Source organism: Vidua macroura (genome assembly GCF_024509145.1).
Source record: "Vidua macroura isolate BioBank_ID:100142 chromosome W unlocalized genomic scaffold, ASM2450914v1 whyW_random_scaffold_30, whole genome shotgun sequence".
In the NCBI taxonomy this organism is placed as follows: domain Eukaryota; kingdom Metazoa; phylum Chordata; class Aves; order Passeriformes; family Viduidae; genus Vidua; species Vidua macroura.
Window position 1 is genome coordinate 6,202,117 of NW_026530534.1, and position 16,542 is coordinate 6,218,658.

Sequence of the window (16,542 nt, forward strand, 5' to 3'; positions counted from 1 at the left end):
GGGGCTTGGTCGGCGTTGGAGTGTAAGGCTCGGCCGGACATTCGACCTTACCTCGGCAGGGAGACCAAGCTTCCCAAGCCTAGGAGGGAAGTCAGGCAAGGGGGCTCGGCCAGAGATCGAGTGTAAGGCTCGGCAGGACGTTCGACCTTACCTCAGCAGGGAGACCAAGCTTCCCAAGCCTAGTAGGATCAGGCAAGGGGGCTTGGCCAGAGTTCGAGGGTAAGGCTCGGCAGGACGTTCGACCTTACCTCGGCAGGGAGACCAAGCTTCCCAAGCCTAGTAGGGTCAGGCAAGGGGGCTTGGCCGGAGTTTGAGTCTAAGGCTCGGCAGGACGTGCGACCTTACCTCGGCAGGGAGACCAAGCTTCCCAAGCCTAGTAGGAGAGTCAGTCAAGGGGGCTTGGCCGGAGTTCGAGTGTAAGGCTCGGCAGGACGTTCGACCTTACCTCGGCAGGGAGACCAAGCTTCCCAAGCCTATTCGGAGAGTCAGGCAAGGGGGCTTGGCCGGAGTTCGAGTGTAAGGCTGGGCAGGACGTTCGACCTTACCTCGGCAGGGAGACCAAGCTTCCCAAGCCTAGTAGGAGAGTCAGGCAAGGGGGCTTGTCCGGAATTCGAGTGTAAGGCTCGGCCGGACGTTCGACCTTACCTGGGCAGGGAGACCAATCTTCTCAAGCCTAGTAGGAGAGTAAGGCAAGGGGGCTTGGCCGGAGTTCGAGTGTAAGGCTCGGCAGGGAGAACAAACTTCCCAAGCCTAGTAGGAGAGTCAGGCAAGGGGGCTTGGCCGGAGTTCGAGTGTAAGGCTCGGCAGGACGTTCGACCTTACCTTGGCAGGGAGACCAAGCTTCCCAAGCCTAGTAGGGTCAGGCAAGGGGGTTTGGCCGGCGTTTGAGTGTAAGGCTTGGCAGGGCGTTCGACCTTACCTCGGCAGGGAGACCAAGCTTCCCAATCCTAGTAGGAGAGTCAGGCAAGGGGCCTTGTCCGGAGTTCGAGTGTAAGGCTCGGCAGGACGTTCGACCTTACCTCGGCAGGGAGACCAAGCTTCCCAAGCCTAGTAGGGTCAGGCAAGGGGGCTTGGCCGGAGTTCGAGTGTAAGGCTCGGCAGGACGTTCGACCTTACCTCGGCAGGGAGACCAAGCTTCCCAAGCCTAGTAGGAGAGTCAGGCAAGGGGGCTTGTCCGGAGTTCGAGTGTAAGGCTCGGCAGGAGGTTCGACCTTACCTCGGCAGGGAGACCAAGCTTCCCAAGCCTAGTAGGGTCAGGCAAGGGGGCTTGGCTGGCGTTCGAGTGTAAGTCTTGGCAGGACGTTCGACCTTACCTTGGCAGGGAGACGAAGCTTCCCAAGCCTAGTAGGGTCAGGCAAGGGGGCTTGGCCGGAGTTTGAGTCTAAGGCTCGGCAGGACGTTCGACCTTACCTCGGCAGGGAGACCAAGCTTCCCAAGCCTAGTAGGAGAGTCAGGCAAGGGGGCTTGGCCGGAGTTCGAGTGTAAGGCTCGGCAGGACGTTCGACCTTACCTCGGCAGGGAGACCAAGCTTCCCAAGCCTAGTAGGAGAGTCAGGCAAGGGGGCTTGGCCGGAGTTCGAGTGTAAGGCTCGGCAGGACGTTCGACCTTACCTCGGCAGGGAGACCAAGCTTCCCAAGCCTAGTAGGAGAGTCAGGCAAGGGGGCTTGGCCGGAGTTCGAGTGTAAGGCTCGGCAGGGACGTTCGACCTGACCTCGGCAGGGAGACCAAGCTTCCCGAGCCTAGTAGGGTCAGGCAAGGGGGGCTTGGTCGGCGTTGGAGTGTAAGGCTCGGCCGGACGTTCGACCTTACCTCGGCAGGGAGACCAAGCTTCCCAAGCCTAGGAGGGAAGTCAGGCAAGGGGGCTTGGCCGGCGTTCGAGTGTAAGGCTCGGCAGGACGTTCGACCTTACCTCGGCAGGGAGACCAAGCTTCCCAAGCCTAGTAGGGTCAGGCAAAGGGGCTTGGCCAGAGTTCGAGGGTAAGGCTCGGCAGGACGTTCGACCTTACCTCGGCAGGGAGACCAAGCTTCCCAAGCCTAGTAGGAGAGTCAGGCAAGGGGGCTTGGCCGGAGTTCGAGTGTAAGGCTCGGCAGGACGTTCGACCTTACCTCGGCAGGGAGACCAAGCTTCCCAAGCCTAGTAGGAGAGTCAGGCAAGGGGGCTTGGCCGGAGTTTGAGTGTAAGGCTCGCCAGGACGTTCGACCTTACCTCGGCAGGGGGACCAAGCTTCCCAAGCCTAGTAGGAGAGTCAGGCAAGGGGGCTTGGCCGGAGTTCGAGTGTAAGGCTCGGCAGGACGTTCGACCTTACCTCAGAAGGGAGACCAAGCTTCCCAAGCCTAGTAGGGTCATGCAAGGGGGCTTGTCCGGAGTTCAAGTGTAAGGCTCGACAGGACGTTCGACCTTGCCTCGGCAGGGTGACAAAGCTTCCCAAGCCTAGTAGGAGAGTCAGGCAAGGGGGCTTGGCCGGTGTTCGAGTGCAAGGCTTGGCAGGACGTTCGACCTTACCTCGGCAGGGAGACCAAGCTTGCCAAGCCTAGTAGGAGAGTCAGGCAAGGGGGCTTGGCCGGAGTTCGAGTGTAAGGCTGGGCAGGACGTTCGACCTTACCTCGGCAGGGAGAGCAAGCTTCCCAAGCCTAGTAGGAGAGTCAGGCAAGGGGGCTTGGCCGGAGTTCGAGTGTAAGGCTCGGCAGGACGTTCGACCTTACCTCAGCAGGGAGACCAAGCTTCCCAAGCCTAGTAGGGTCAGGCAAGGGGGCTTGGCCGGAGTTCGAGTGTAAGGCTCGGCAGGACGTTCGACCTTACCTAGGCAGGGAGACCAAGCTTCCCAAGCCTAGTAGGAGAGTCAGGCAAGGGGGCTTATCCGGAGTTCGAGTGTAAGGCTCAGCAGGACGTTCGACCTTACCTCGGCAGGGAGACCAAGCTTCCCAAGCCTAGTAGGAGAGTCAGGCAAGGGGGCTTGTCCGGAGTTCGAGTGTAAGGCTCGCCAGGACGTTCGACCTTACCTCGCCAGGGAGACGAAGCTTCCCAAGCCTAGTAGGAGAGTCAGGCAAGAGGGCTTGGCCGGAGTTCGAGTGTAAGGCTTGGCAGGACGTTCGACCTTACCTCGGCAGGGAGACCAATCTTCTCAAGCCTAGTAGGGTCAGGCAAGGAGGCTTGGCCGGAGTTCGTGTGTAAGGCTCGGCCGGACGTTCGACCTTACCTCGGCAGGGAGACCAAGCTTCCCAAGCCTAGTAGGGGAGTCAGGCAAAGGGGCTTGGCCGGAGTTCGAGTGTAAGGCTCGGCAGGACGTTCGACCTTACCTCGGCAGGGAGACCAAGCTTCCCAAGCCTAGTAGGAGAGTCAGGCAAGGGGGCTTGGCCGGAGTTTGAGTGTAAGGCTCGGCAGGGACGTTCGACCTGACCTCGGCAGGGAGACCAAGCTTCCCGAGCCTAGTAGGGGCAGTCAAGGGGGCTTGGTCGGCGTTGGAGTGTAAGGCTCAGCCGGACGTTCGACCTTACCTCGGCAGGGAGACCAAGCTTCCCAAGCCTAGGAGGGAAGTCAGGCAAGGGGGCTCGGCCAGAGATCGAGTGTAAGGCTCGGCAGGACGTTCGATCTTACCTCAGCAGGGAGACCAAGCTTCCCAAGCCTAGTAGGATCAGGCAAGGGGGCTTGGCCGGAGTTCGAGGGTAAGGCTCGGCAGGACGTTCGACCTTACCTCGGCAGGGAGACCAAGCTTCCCAAGCCTAGTAGGGTCAGGCAAGGGGGCTTGGCCGGAGTTTGAGTCTAAGGCTCGGCAGGACGTGCGACCTTACCTCGGCAGGGAGACCAAGCTTCCCAAGCCTAGTAGGAGAGTCAGTCAAGGGGGCTTGGCCGGAGTTCGAGTGTAAGGCTCGGCCGGACGTTCGACCTTACCTGGGCAGGGAGACCAATCTTCTCAAGCCTAGTAGGGTCAGGCAAGGAGGCTTGGCCGGAGCTCGAGTGTAAGGCTCGGCCGGACGTTTGACCTTACCTCGGCAGGGAGACCAAGCTTCCCAAGCCTAGTAGGAGAGTCCAACAAGGGGGCTTGGCCGGAGTTCGAGTGTAAGGCTCGGCAGGACGTTCGACCTTACCTCGGCAGGGAGACCAAGCTTCCCAAGCCTAGTAGGAGAGTCAGGCAAGGGGGCTTGGCCAGAGTTCGAGTGTAAGGCTCGGCAGGGACGTTCGACCTGACCTCGGCAGGGAGACCAAGCTTCCCAAGCCTAGTAGGAGAGTCAGGCAAAGGGGCTTGGTCAGCGTTGGAGTGTAAGGCTCGGCCGGACGTTCGACCTTACCTCGGCAGGGAGACCAAGCTTCCCAAGCCTAGGAGGGAAGTCAGGCAAGGGGGCTTGGCTGGAATTCGAGTGTAAGGCTCGGCAGGACGTTCGACCTTACCTCGGCAGGGAGACCAAGCTTCCCAAGCCTAGTAGGAGAGTCAGGCAAGGGGGCTTGGCCGGAGTTCGAGTGTAAGGCTCGGCAGGACGTTCGACCTTACCTCGGAAGGGAGACCAAGCTTCCCAAGCCTAGTAGGGTCAGGCAAGGGGGCTTGGCCGGCGTTTGAGTGTAAGGCTTGGCAGGGCGTTCGACCTTACCTCGGCAGGGAGACCAAGCTTCCCAATCCTAGTAGGAGAGTCAGGCAAGGGCCTTGTCCGGAGTTCGAGTGTAAGGCTCGGCAGGACGTTCGACCTTACCTCGGCAGGGAGACCAAGCTTCCCAAGCCTAGTAGGGTCAGGAAAGGGGGCTTGGCCGGAGTTCGAGTGTAAGGCTCGGCAGGACGTTCGACCTTACCTCGGCAGGGAGACCAAGCTTCCCAAGCCTAGTAGGAGAGTCAGGCAAGGGGGCTTGTCCGGAGTTGGAGTGTAAGGCTCGGCAGGACGTTCGACCTTACCTCGGCAGGGAGACCAAGCTTGCCAAGCCTAGTAGGGTCAGGCAAGGGGGCTTGGCTGGCGTTCGAGTGTAAGTCTTGGCAGGACGTTCGACCTTACCTCGGCAGGGAGACCAAGCTTCCCAAGCCTAGTAGGAGAGTCAGGCAAGGGGGCTTGTCCGGAGTTCGAGTGTAAGGCTCGGCCGGACGTTCGACCTTACCTGGGCAGGGAGACCAATCTTCTCAAGCCTAGTAGGGTCAGGCAAGGAGGCTTGGCCGGAGCTCGAGTGTAAGGCTCGGCCGGACGTTTGACCTTACCTCGGCAGGGAGACCAAGCTTCCCAAGCCTAGTAGGAGAGTCCAACAAGGGGGCTTGGCCGGAGTTCGAGTGTAAGGCTCGGCAGGGACGTTCGACCTGACCTCGGCAGGGAGACCAAGCTTCCCAAGCCTAGTAGGAGAGTCAGGCAAGGGGGCTTGGTCAGCGTTGGAGTGTAAGGCTCGGCCGGACGTTCGACCTTACCTCGGCAGGGAGACCAAGCTTTCCAAGCCTAGGAGGGAAGTCAGGCAAGGGGGCTTCGCCAGCGTTCGAGTGTAAGGCTCGGCAGGACGTTCGACCTTACCTCGGCAGGGAGACCAAGCTTCCCAAGCCTAGTAGGAGAGTCAGGCAAGGGGGCTTGGCCGGAGTTCGAGTGTAAGGCTCGGCAGGACGTTCGACCTTACCTTGGCCGGGAGACCAAGCTTCCCAAGCCTAGTAGGGTCAGGCAAGGGGGCTTGGCCGGCGTTTGAGTGTAAGGCTTGGTAGGGCGTTCGACCTTACCTCGGCAGGGAGACCAAGCTTCCCAATCCTAGTAGGAGAGTCAGGCAAGGGGCCTTGTCCGGAGTTCGAGTGTAAGGCTCGGCAGGACATTCGACCTTACCTGGGCAGGGAGACCAAGCTTCCCAAGCCTAGTAGGGTCAGGCAAGGGGGCTTGGCCGGAGTTCGAGTGTAAGGCTCGGCAGGACGTTCGACCTTACCTCGGCAGGGAGACCAAGCGTCCCAAGCCTAGTAGGAGAGTCAGGCAAGGGGGCTTGGCCGGAGTTCGAGTGTAAGGCTCGGCAGGACGTTCGACCTTACCTCGGCAGGGAGACCAAGCTTGCCAAGCCTAGTAGGGTCAGGCAAGGGGGCTTGGCTGGCGTTCGAGTGTAAGTCTTGGCAGGACGTTCGACCTTACCTTGGCAGGGAGACGAAGCTTCCCAAGCCTAGTAGGGTCAGGCAAGGGGGCTTGGCCGGAGTTTGAGTCTAAGGCTCGGCAGGACGTTCGACCTTACCTCGGCAGGGAGACCAAGCTTCCCAAGCCTAGTAGGGTCATGCAAGGGGGCTTGCCCCGAGTTCGAGTGTAAGGCTCGGCAGGACGTTCGACCTTGCCTCGGCAGGGAGACCAAGCTTCCCAAGCCTAGTAGGAGAGTCAGGCAAGGGGGCTTGGCCGGAGTTCGAGTGTAAGGCTCGGCAGGACGTTCGACTTTACCTCGGCAGGGAGACCAAGCTTCCCAAGCCTAGTAGGAGAGTCAGGCAAGGGGGCTTGGCCGGAGTTCGAGTGTAAGGCTCGGCAGGACGTTCGACCTTACCTCGGCAGGGAGACCAAGCTTCCCAAGCCTATTCGGAGAGTCAGGCAAGGGGGCTTGGCCGGCGTTCGAGTGTAAGGCTCGGCAGGACGTTCGACCTTACCTCGGCAGGGAGACCAAGCTTCCCAAGCCTAGTAGGAGAGTCAGGCAAGGGGGCTTGGTCGGAGTTCGAGTGTAAGGCTTGGCAGGACGTTCGACCTTACCTCGGCAGGGAGACCAATCTTCTCAAGCCTAGTAGGGTCAGGCAAGGAGGCTTGGCGGGAGTTCGAGTGTAAGGCTCGGCCGGACGTTCGACCTTACCTCGGCAGGGAGACCAAGCTTCCCAAGCCTAGTAGGGTCATGCAAGTGGGCTTGTCCAGAGTTCGAGTGTAAGGCTCGGCAGGACGTTCGACCTTACCTCGGCAGGGAGACCAAGCTTCCCAAGCCTAGTAGGAGAGTCAGGCAAGGGGGCTTGTCCGGAGTTCGAGTGTAAGGCTCGGCAGGACGTTCGACCTTACCTCGGCAGGGAGACCAAGCTTCCTAAGCCTAGTAGGAGAGTCAGGCAAGGGGGCTTGGCCGGAGTTCGAGTGTAAGGCTCGGCAGGGAGACCAAGCTTCCCAAGCCTAATAGGAGAGTCAGGCAAGGGGGCTTGGCCGGAGTTCGAGTGTAAGGCTCGGCAGGACGTTCGACCTTACCTTGGCAGGGAGACCAAGTTTCCCAAGCCTAGTAGGGTCAGGCAAGGGGGCTTGGCCGGCGTTTGAGTGTAAGGCTTGGCAGGGCGTTCGACCTTACCTCGGCAGGGAGACCAAGCTTCCCAATCCTAGTAGGAGAGTCATGCAAGGGGGCTTGTCCGGAGTTCGAGTGTAAGGCTCGGCAGGACGTTCGACCTTACCTCGGCAGGGAGACCAAGCTTCCCAAGCCTAGTAGGGTCAGGAAAGGGGGCTTGGCCGGAGTTCGAGTGTAAGGCTCGGCAGGACGTTCGACCTTACCTCGGCAGGGAGACCAAGCTTCCCAAGCCTAGTAGGAGAGTCAGGCAAGGGGGCTTTGCCGGAGTTCGAGTGTAAGGCTCGGCAGGACGTTCGACCTTACCTCGGCAGGGAGACCAAGCTTCCCAAGCCTAGTAGGAGACTCAGGCAAGGGGGCTTGGCCGGAGTTCGAGTGTAAGGCTTGGCAGGACGTTCGACCTTACCTTGGCAGGGAGACGAAGCTTCCCAAGCCTAGTAGGGTCAGGCAAGGGGGCTTGGCCGGAGTTTGAGTCTAAGGCTCGGCAGGACGTTCGACCTTACCTCGGCAGGGAGACCAAGCTTCCCAAGCCTAGTAGGAGAGTCAGGCAAGGGGGCTTGGCCGGAGTTCGAGTGTAAGGCTCGGCAGGACGTTCGACCTTACCTCGGCAGGGAGACCAAGCTTCCCAAGCCTAGTAGGAGAGTCAGGCTAGGGGGCTTGGCCGGAGTTCGAGTGTAAGGCTCGGCAGGACGTTCGACTTTACCTCGGCAGGGAGACCAAGCTTCCCAAGCCTAGTAGGAGAGTCAGGCAAGGGGGCTTGGCCGGAGTTCGAGTGTAAGGCTCGGCAGGACGTTCGACCTTACCTCGGAAGGGAGACCAAGCTTCCCAAGCCTAGTAGGGTCATGCAAGGGGGCTTGCCCCGAGTTCGAGTGTAAGGCTCGGCAGGACGTTCGACCTTGCCTCGGCAGGGAGACCAAGCTTCCCAAGCCTAGTAGGAGAGTAAGGCAAGGGGGCTTGGCCGGAGTTCGAGTGTAAGGCTCGGCAGGACGTTCGACTTTACCTCGGCAGGGAGACCAAGCTTCCCAAGCCTAGTAGGAGAGTCAGGCAAGGGGGCTTGGCCGGAGTTCGAGTGTAAGGCTCGGCAGGACGTTCGACCTTACCTCGGCAGGGAGACCAAGCTTCCCAAGCCTATTCGGAGAGTCAGGCAAGGGGGCTTGTCCGGAGTTCGAGTGTAAGGCTCGGCCGGACGTTCGACCTTACCTGGGCAGGGAGACCAATCTTCTCAAGCCTAGTAGGGTCAGGCAAGGAGGCTTGGCCGGAGCTCGAGTGTAAGGCTCGGCCGGACGTTTGACCTTACCTCGGCAGGGAGACCAAGCTTCCCAAGCCTAGTAGGAGAGTCCAACAAGGGGGCTTGGCCGGAGTTCGAGTGTAAGGCTCGGCAGGACGTTCGACCTTACCTCGGCAGGGAGACCAAGCTTCCCAAGCCTAGTAGGAGAGTCAGGCAAGGGGGCTTGGCCAGAGTTCGAGTGTAAGGCTCGGCAGGGACGTTCGACCTGACCTCGGCAGGGAGACCAAGCTTCCCAAGCCTAGTAGGAGAGTCAGGCAAGGGGGCTTGGTCAGCGTTGGAGTGTAAGGCTCGGCCGGACGTTCGACCTTACCTCGGCAGGGAGACCAAGCTTCCCAAGCCTAGGAGGGAAGTCAGGCAAGGGGGCTTCGCCAGCGTTCGAGTGTAAGGCTCGGCAGGACGTTCGACCTTACCTCGGCAGGGAGACCAAGCTTCCCAAGCCTAGTAGGGTCAGGCAAGGGGGCTTGGCCGGCGTTTGAGTGTAAGGCTTGGCAGGGCGTTCGACCTTACCTCGGCAGGGAGACCAAGCTTCCCAATCCTAGTAGGAGAGTCAGGCAAGGGGCCTTGTCTGGAGTTCGAGTGTAAGGCTCGGCAGGACGTTCGACCTTACCTCGGCAGGGAGACCAAGCTTCCCCAGCCTAGTAGGGTCAGGCAAGGGGGCTTGGCCGGAGTTCGAGTGTAAGGCTCGGCAGGACGTTCGACCTTACCTCGGCAGGGAGACCAAGCGTCCCAAGCCTAGTAGGAGAGTCAGGCAAGGGGGCTTGTCCGGAGTTGGAGTGTAAGGCTCGGCAGGACGTTCGACCTTACCTCGGCAGGGAGACCAAGCTTGCCAAGCCTAGTAGGGTCAGGCAAGGGGGCTTGGCTGGCGTTCGAGTGTAAGTCTTGGCAGGACGTTCGACCTTACCTTGGCAGGGAGACGAAGCTTCCCAAGCCTAGTAGGGTCAGGCAAGGGGGCTTGGCCGGAGTTTGAGTCTAAGGCTCGGCAGGACGTTCGACCTTACCTCGGCAGGGAGACCAAGCTTCCCAAGCCTAGTAGGAGAGTCAGGCAAGGGGGCTTGGCCGGAGTTCGAGTGTAAGGCTGGGCAGGACGTTCGACCTTACCTCGGAAGGGAGACCAAGCTTCCCAAGCCTAGTAGGGTCAGGCAAGGGGGCTTGGCCGGCGTTTGAGTGTAAGGCTTGGCAGGGCGTTCGACCTTACCTCGGCAGGGAGACCAAGCTTCCCAATCCTAGTAGGAGAGTCAGGCAAGGGGCCTTGTCCGGAGTTCGAGTGTAAGGCTCGGCAGGACGTTCGACCTTACCTCGGCAGGGAGACCAAGCTTCCCAAGCCTAGTAGGGTCAGGCAAGGGGGCTTGGCCGGAGTTCGAGTGTAAGGCTCGGCAGGACGTTCGACCTTACCTCGGCAGGGAGACCAAGCTTCCCAAGCCTAGTAGGAGAGTCAGGCAAGGGGGCTTGGCCGGAGTTCGAGTGTAAGGCTCGGCAGGACGTTCGACCTTACCTCGGCAGGGAGACCAAGCTTCCCAAGCCTATTCGGAGAGTCAGGCAAGGGGGCTTGGCCGGCGTTCGAGTGTAAGGCTCGGCAGGACGTTCGACCTTACCTCGGCAGGGAGACCAAGCTTCCCAAGCCTATTCGGAGAGTCAGGCAAGGAGGCTTGGCGGGAGTTCGAGTGTAAGGCTCGGCCGGACGTTCGACCTTACCTCGGCAGGGTGACCAAGCTTCCCAAGCCTAGTAGGGTCATGCAAGTGGGCTTGTCCGGAGTTCGAGTGTAAGGCTCGGCAGGACGTTCGACCTTACCTCGGCAGGGAGACCAAGTTCCCAAGCCTAGTAGGAGAGTCAGGCAAGGGGGCTTGGCCGGAGTTCGAGTGTAAGGCTCGGCAGGGAGACCAAGCTTCCCAAGCCTAATAGGAGAGTCAGGCAAGGGGGCTTGGCCGGAGTTCGTGTGTAAGGCTCGGCAGGACGTTCGACCTTACCTTGGCAGGGAGACCAAGTTTCCCAAGCCTAGTAGGGTCAGGCAAGGGGGCTTGGCCGGCGTTTGAGTGTAAGGCTTGGCAGGGCATTCGACCTTACCTCGGCAGGGAGACCAAGCTTCCCAATCCTAGTAGGAGAGTCAGGCAAGGGGGCTTGTCCGGAGTTCGAGTGTAAGGCTCGGCAGGACGTTCGACCTTACCTCGGCAGGGAGACCAAGCTTCCCAAGCCTAGTAGGGTCAGGCAAGGGGGCTTGGCCGGAGTTCGAGTGTAAGGCTCGGCAGGACGTTCGACCTTACCTCGGCAGGGAGACCAAGCTTCCCAAGCCTAGTAGGAGAGTCAGGCAAGGGGGCTTATCCGGAGTTCGAGTGTAAGGCTGGGCAGGACGTTCGACCTTACCTCGGCAGGGAGACCAAGCTTCCCAAGCCTAGTAGGAGACTCAGGCAAGGGGGCTTGGCCGGAGTTCGAGTGTAAGGCTTGGCAGGACGTTCGACCTTACCGCGGCAGGGAGACCAAGCTTCCCAACCCTAGTAGGAGAGTCAGGCAAGGGGGCTTGGCCGGAGTTCGAGTGTAAGGCTCGGCAGGACGTTCGACCTTACCTCGGAAGGGAGACCAAGCTTGCCCAGCCTAGTAGGGTCATGCAAGGGGGCTTGTCCGGAGTTCGAGTGTAAGGCTCGGCAGGACGTTCGACCTTGCCTCGGCAGGGAGACCAAGCTTCCCAAGCCTAGTAGGAGAGTCAGGCAAAGGGGGCTTGGCCGGAGTTCGAGTGTAAGGCTCGGCAGGACGTTCGACTTTACCTCGGCAGGGAGACCAAGCTTCCCAAGCCTAGTAGGAGAGTCAGGCAAGAGGGCATGGCCGGAGTTCGAGTGTAAGGCTCGGCAGGACGTTCGACCTTACCTCGCCAGGGAGACCAAGCGTCCCAAGCCTAGTAGGACAGTCAGGCAAGGGGGCTTGGCCAGAGATCGAGTGTAAGGCTCGGCAGGACGTTCGACCTTACCTCGGCAGGGAGACCAAGCTTCCCAAGCCTAGTAGGGTCAGGCAAGGGGGCTTGGCCGGAGTTCGAGTGTAAGGCTCGGCAGGACGGTCGACCTTACCTCGGAAGGGAGACCAAGATTCCCAAGCCTAGTAGGAGAGTCAGGCAAGGGGGCTTGCCCGGAGTTCGAGTGTAAGGCTCGGCAGGACGTTCGACCTTACCTCGGCAGGGAGACCAAGCTTCCCAAGCCTAGTAGGAGAGTCAGGCAAGGGGGCTTGGCCGGAGTTCGAGTGTAAGGCTCGGCAGGGACGTTCGACCTGACCTCGTCAGGGAGACCAAGCTTCCCGAGCCTAGTAGGTCAGGAAAGGGGGCTTGGCCGGCGTTCGAATGTAAGGCTTGGCAGGGCGTTCGACCTTACCTCGTCAGGGAGACCAAGCTTCCCAAGCCTAGTAGGAGAGTCTGGCAAGGGGGCTTGGCCAGAGTTCGAGTGTAAGGCTTGGCAGGACGTTCGACCGTACCTCGGCAGGGAGACCAAGCTTCCCAAGCCTAGTAGGAGAGTCAGGGAAGGGGGCTTGTACGGAGTTCGAGTGTAAGGCTCGGCAGGACGTTCGACCTTACCTCGCCTGGGAGACCAAGCTTCCCGAGCCTGGAAGGGTCAGGCAAGGAGGCTTGGCCGGCGTTCGAGTGTAAGGCTCGGCAGGACGTTCGACCTTACCTCGGCAGGGAGACCAAGCTTCCCAAGACTAGTAGGAGAGTCAGGCAAGGGGGCTTCGCCGGAGTTCGAGTGTAAGGCTCGGCAGGATGTTCGACCTCACCTCGGCAGGGAGACCAAGCTTCCCAAGCCTAGTAGGAGACTCAGGCAAGGGGGCTTGGCTGGAGTTCGAGTGTAAGGCTGGGCATGACGTTCAACCTTACCTCGGCAGGGAGACCAAGCTTCCCAAGCCTAGTAGGAGAGTCAGGCAAGGGGGCTTGGCCGGAGTTCGAGTGTAAGCCTGGGCAGGACGTTCGACCTTACCCCGGCAGGGAGACCAAGGTTGCCAAGCCTAGTAGGAGAGTCAGGCAAGGGGGTTTGGCCGGAGTTCGAGTGTAAGGCTGGGCAGGACGTTCGACCTTACCTCGGCAGGGAGACCAAGCTTCCCAAGCCTAGTAGGGGCAGGCAAAGGGGCTTGGCCGGAGTTCGAGTGTAAGGCTGGGCAGGACGTTCGACCTTACCTCGTCAGGGAGACCAAGCTTCCCAAGCCTAGTAGGAGAGTCAGGCAAGGGGGCTTGGCCAGAGTTCGAGTGTAAGGCTTGGCAGGACGTTCGACCGTACCTCGGCAGGGAGACCAAGCTTCCCAAGCCTAGTAGGAGAGTCAGGCAAGGGGGCTTGGCCGGCGTTCGAGTGTAAGGCTCGGCAGGACGTTCGACCTTACCTCGCCTGGGAGACCAAGCTTCCCGAGCCTGGAAGGGTCAGGCAAGGGGGCTTGGCCGGCGTTCGAGTGTAAGGCTCGGCAGGACGTTCGACCTTACCTCGGAAGGGAGACCAAGCTTCCCAAGCCTAGTAGGAGAGTCAGGCAAGGGGGCTTGGCCGGAGTTCGAGTGTAAGGCTCGGCAGGACGTTCGACTTTACCTCGGCAGGGAGACCAAGCTTCCCAAGCCTAGTAGGAGAGTCAGGCAAGGGGGCTTGGCCGGAGTTCGAGTGTAAGGCTCGGCAGGACGTTCGACCTTACCTCGGCAGGGAGACCAAGCTTCCCAAGCCTATTCGGAGAGTCAGGCAAGGGGGCTTGGCCGGCGTTCGAGTGTAAGGCTCGGCAGGACGTTCGACCTTACCTTGGCAGGGAGACCAAGTTTCCCAAGCCTAGTAGGGTCAGGCAAGGGGGCTTGGCCGGCGTTTGAGTGTAAGGCTTGGCAGGGCATTCGACCTTACCTCGGCAGGGAGACCAAACTTCCCAATCCTAGTAGGAGAGTCAGGCAAGGGGGCTTGTCCGGAGTTCGAGTGTAAGGCTCGGCAGGACGTTCGACCTTACCTCGGCAGGGAGACCAAGCTTCCCAAGCCTAGTAGGGTCAGGCAAGGGGGCTTGGCCGGAGTTCGAGTGTAAGGCTCGGCAGGACGTTCGACCTTACCTCGGCAGGGAGACCAAGCTTCCCAAGCCTAGTAGGAGAGTCAGGCAAGGGGGCTTGTCCGGAGTTCGAGTGTAAGGCTCGGCAGGACGTTCGACCTTGCCTCGGCAGGGAGACCAAGCTTCCCAAGCCTAGTAGGAGAGTCAGGCAAAGGGGGCTTGGCCGGAGTTCGAGTGTAAGGCTCGGCAGGACGTTCGACTTTACCTCGGCAGGGAGACCAAGCTTCCCAAGCCTAGTAGGAGAGTCAGGCAAGAGGGCATGGCCGCAGTTCGAGTGTAAGGCTCGGCAGGACGTTCGACCTTACCTCGCCAGGGAGACCAAGCGTCCCAAGCCTAGTAGGACAGTCAGGCAAGGGGGCTTGGCCAGAGATCGAGTGTAAGGCTCGGCAGGACGTTCGACCTTACCTCGGCAGGGAGACCAAGCTTCCCAAGCCTAGTAGGGTCAGGCAAGGGGGCTTGGCCGGAGTTCGAGTGTAAGGCTCGGCAGGACGGTCGACCTTACCTCGGAAGGGAGACCAAGATTCCCAAGCCTAGTAGGAGAGTCAGGCAAGGGGGCTTGCCCGGAGTTCGAGTGTAAGGCTCGGCAGGACGTTCGACCTTACCTCGGCAGGGAGACCAAGCTTCCCAAGCCTAGTAGGAGAGTCAGGCAAGGGGGCTTGGCCGGAGTTCGAGTGTAAGGCTCGGCAGGGACGTTCGACCTGACCTCGTCAGGGAGACCAAGCTTCCCGAGCCTAGTAGGTCAGGAAAGGGGGCTTGGCCGGCGTTCGAATGCAAGGCTTGGCAGGGCGTTCGACCTTACCTCGCCTGGGAGACCAAGCTTCCCGAGCCTGGAAGGGTCAGGCAAGGGGGCTTGGCCGGCGTTCGAGTGTAAGGCTCGGCAGGACGTTCGACCTTACCTCGGCAGGGAGACCAAGCTTCCCAAGACTAGTAGGAGAGTCAGGCAAGGGGGCTTGGCCGGAGTTCGAGTGTAAGGCTCGGCAGGATGTTCGACCTCACCTCGGCAGGGAGACCAAGCTTCCCAAGCCTAGTAGGAGACTCAGGCAAGGGGGCTTGGCCGGAGTTCGAGTGTAAGCCTGGGCAGGACGTTCGACCTTACCCCGGCAGGGAGACCAAGGTTGCCAAGCCTAGTAGGAGAGTCAGGCAAGGGGGTTTGGCCGGAGTTCGAGTGTAAGGCTGGGCAGGACGTTCGACCTTACCTCGGCAGGGAGACCAAGCTTCCCAAGCCTAGTAGGGGCAGGCAAAGGGGCTTGGCCGGAGTTCGAGTGTAAGGCTGGGCAGGACGTTCGACCTTACCTCGTCAGGGGGACCAAGCTTCCCAAGCCTAGTAGGAGAGTCAGGCAAGGGGGCTTGGCCAGAGTTCGAGTGTAAGGCTTGGCAGGACGTTCGACCTTACCTCGGCAGGGAGACCAAGCTTCCCAAGCCTAGTAGGAGAGTCAGGCAAGGGGGCTTGTACGGAGTTCGAGTGTAAGGCTCGGCAGGACGTTCGACCTTACCTCGCCTGGGAGACCAAGCTTCCCGAGCCTGGAAGGGTCAGGCAAGGGGGCTTGGCCGGCGTTCGAGTGTAAGGCTCGGCAGGACGTTCGACCTTACCTCGGCAGGGAGACCAAGCTTCCAAGCCTAGTAGGAGAGTCAGGCAAGGGGGCTTGGCCGGAGTTCGAGTGTAAGGCTGGGCAGGACGTTTGACCTTACCTCGGCAGGGAGACCAAGCTTCCAAGCCTAGTAGGAGAGTCAGGCAAGGGGGCTTGGCCGGAGTTCGAGTGTAAGGCTGGGCAGGATGTTTGACCTTACCTCGGCAGGGAGACCAAGCTTCCCAAGCCTAGTAGGAGAGTCAGGCAAGGGGGCTTGTCCGGAGTTCGAGTGTAAGGCTCGGCAGGACATTCGACCTTACCTCGGCAGGGAGACCAAGCTTCCCAAGCCTAGTAGGAGAGTCAGGCAAGGGGGTTTGGCCGGAGTTCGAGTGTAAGGCTGGGCAGGACGTTCAACCTTACCTCGGCAGGGAGACCAAGCTTCCCAAGCCTAGTAGGGGCAGGCAAAGGGGCTTGGCCGGAGTTCGAGTGTAAGGCTGGGCAGGACGTTCGACCTTACCTCGGCAGGGAGGCCAATCTTCCCAAGCCTAGTACGGGCAGGCAAGGGGGCTTGGCCGGAGTCTGAGTGTAAGGCTCGGCAGGACGTTCGACCTTACCTCGGCAGGGAGACCAAGCTTCCCAAGCCTAGTAGGAGAGTCAGGCAAGGGGGCTTGGCCAGAGTTCGAGTGTAAGGCTTGGCAGGACGTTCGACCGTACCTCGGCAGGGAGACCAAGCTTCCCAAGCCTAGTAGGAGAGTCAGGCAAGGGGGCTTGTACGGAGTTCGAGTGTAAGGCTCGGCAGGACGTTCGACCTTACCTCGCCTGGGAGACCAAGCTTCCCGAGCCTGGAAGGGTCAGGCAAGGGGGCTTGGCCGGCGTTCGAGTGTAAGGCTCGGCAGGACGTTCGACCTTACCTCGGCAGGGAGATTAAGCTTCCCAAGACTAGTAGGAGAGTCAGGCAAGGGGGCTTGGCCGGAGTTCGAGTGTAAGGCTCGGCAGGACATTCGACCTTACCTCGGCAGGGAGACCAAGCTTCCCAAGCCTAGTAGGAGAGTCAGGCAAGGGGGCTTGTCCGGAGTTCGAGTGTAAGGCTCGGCAGGACGTTCGACCTTACCTCGGCAGGGAGACCAAGATTCCCAAGCCTAGTAGGAGAGTCAGGCAAGGGGGTTTGGCCGGAGTTCGAGTGTAAGGCTGGGCAGGACGTTCAACCTTACCTCGGCAGGGAGACCAAGCTTCCCAAGCCTAGTAGGGGCAGGCAAAGGGGCTTGGCCGGAGTTCGAGTGTAAGGCTGGGCAGGACGTTCGACCTTACCTCGGCAGGGAGGCCAATCTTCCCAAGCCTAGTACGGGCAGGCAAGGGGGCTTGGCCGGAGTCTGAGTGTAAGGCTCGGCAGGACGTTCGACCTTACCTCGGCAGGGAGACCAAGCTTCCCAAGACT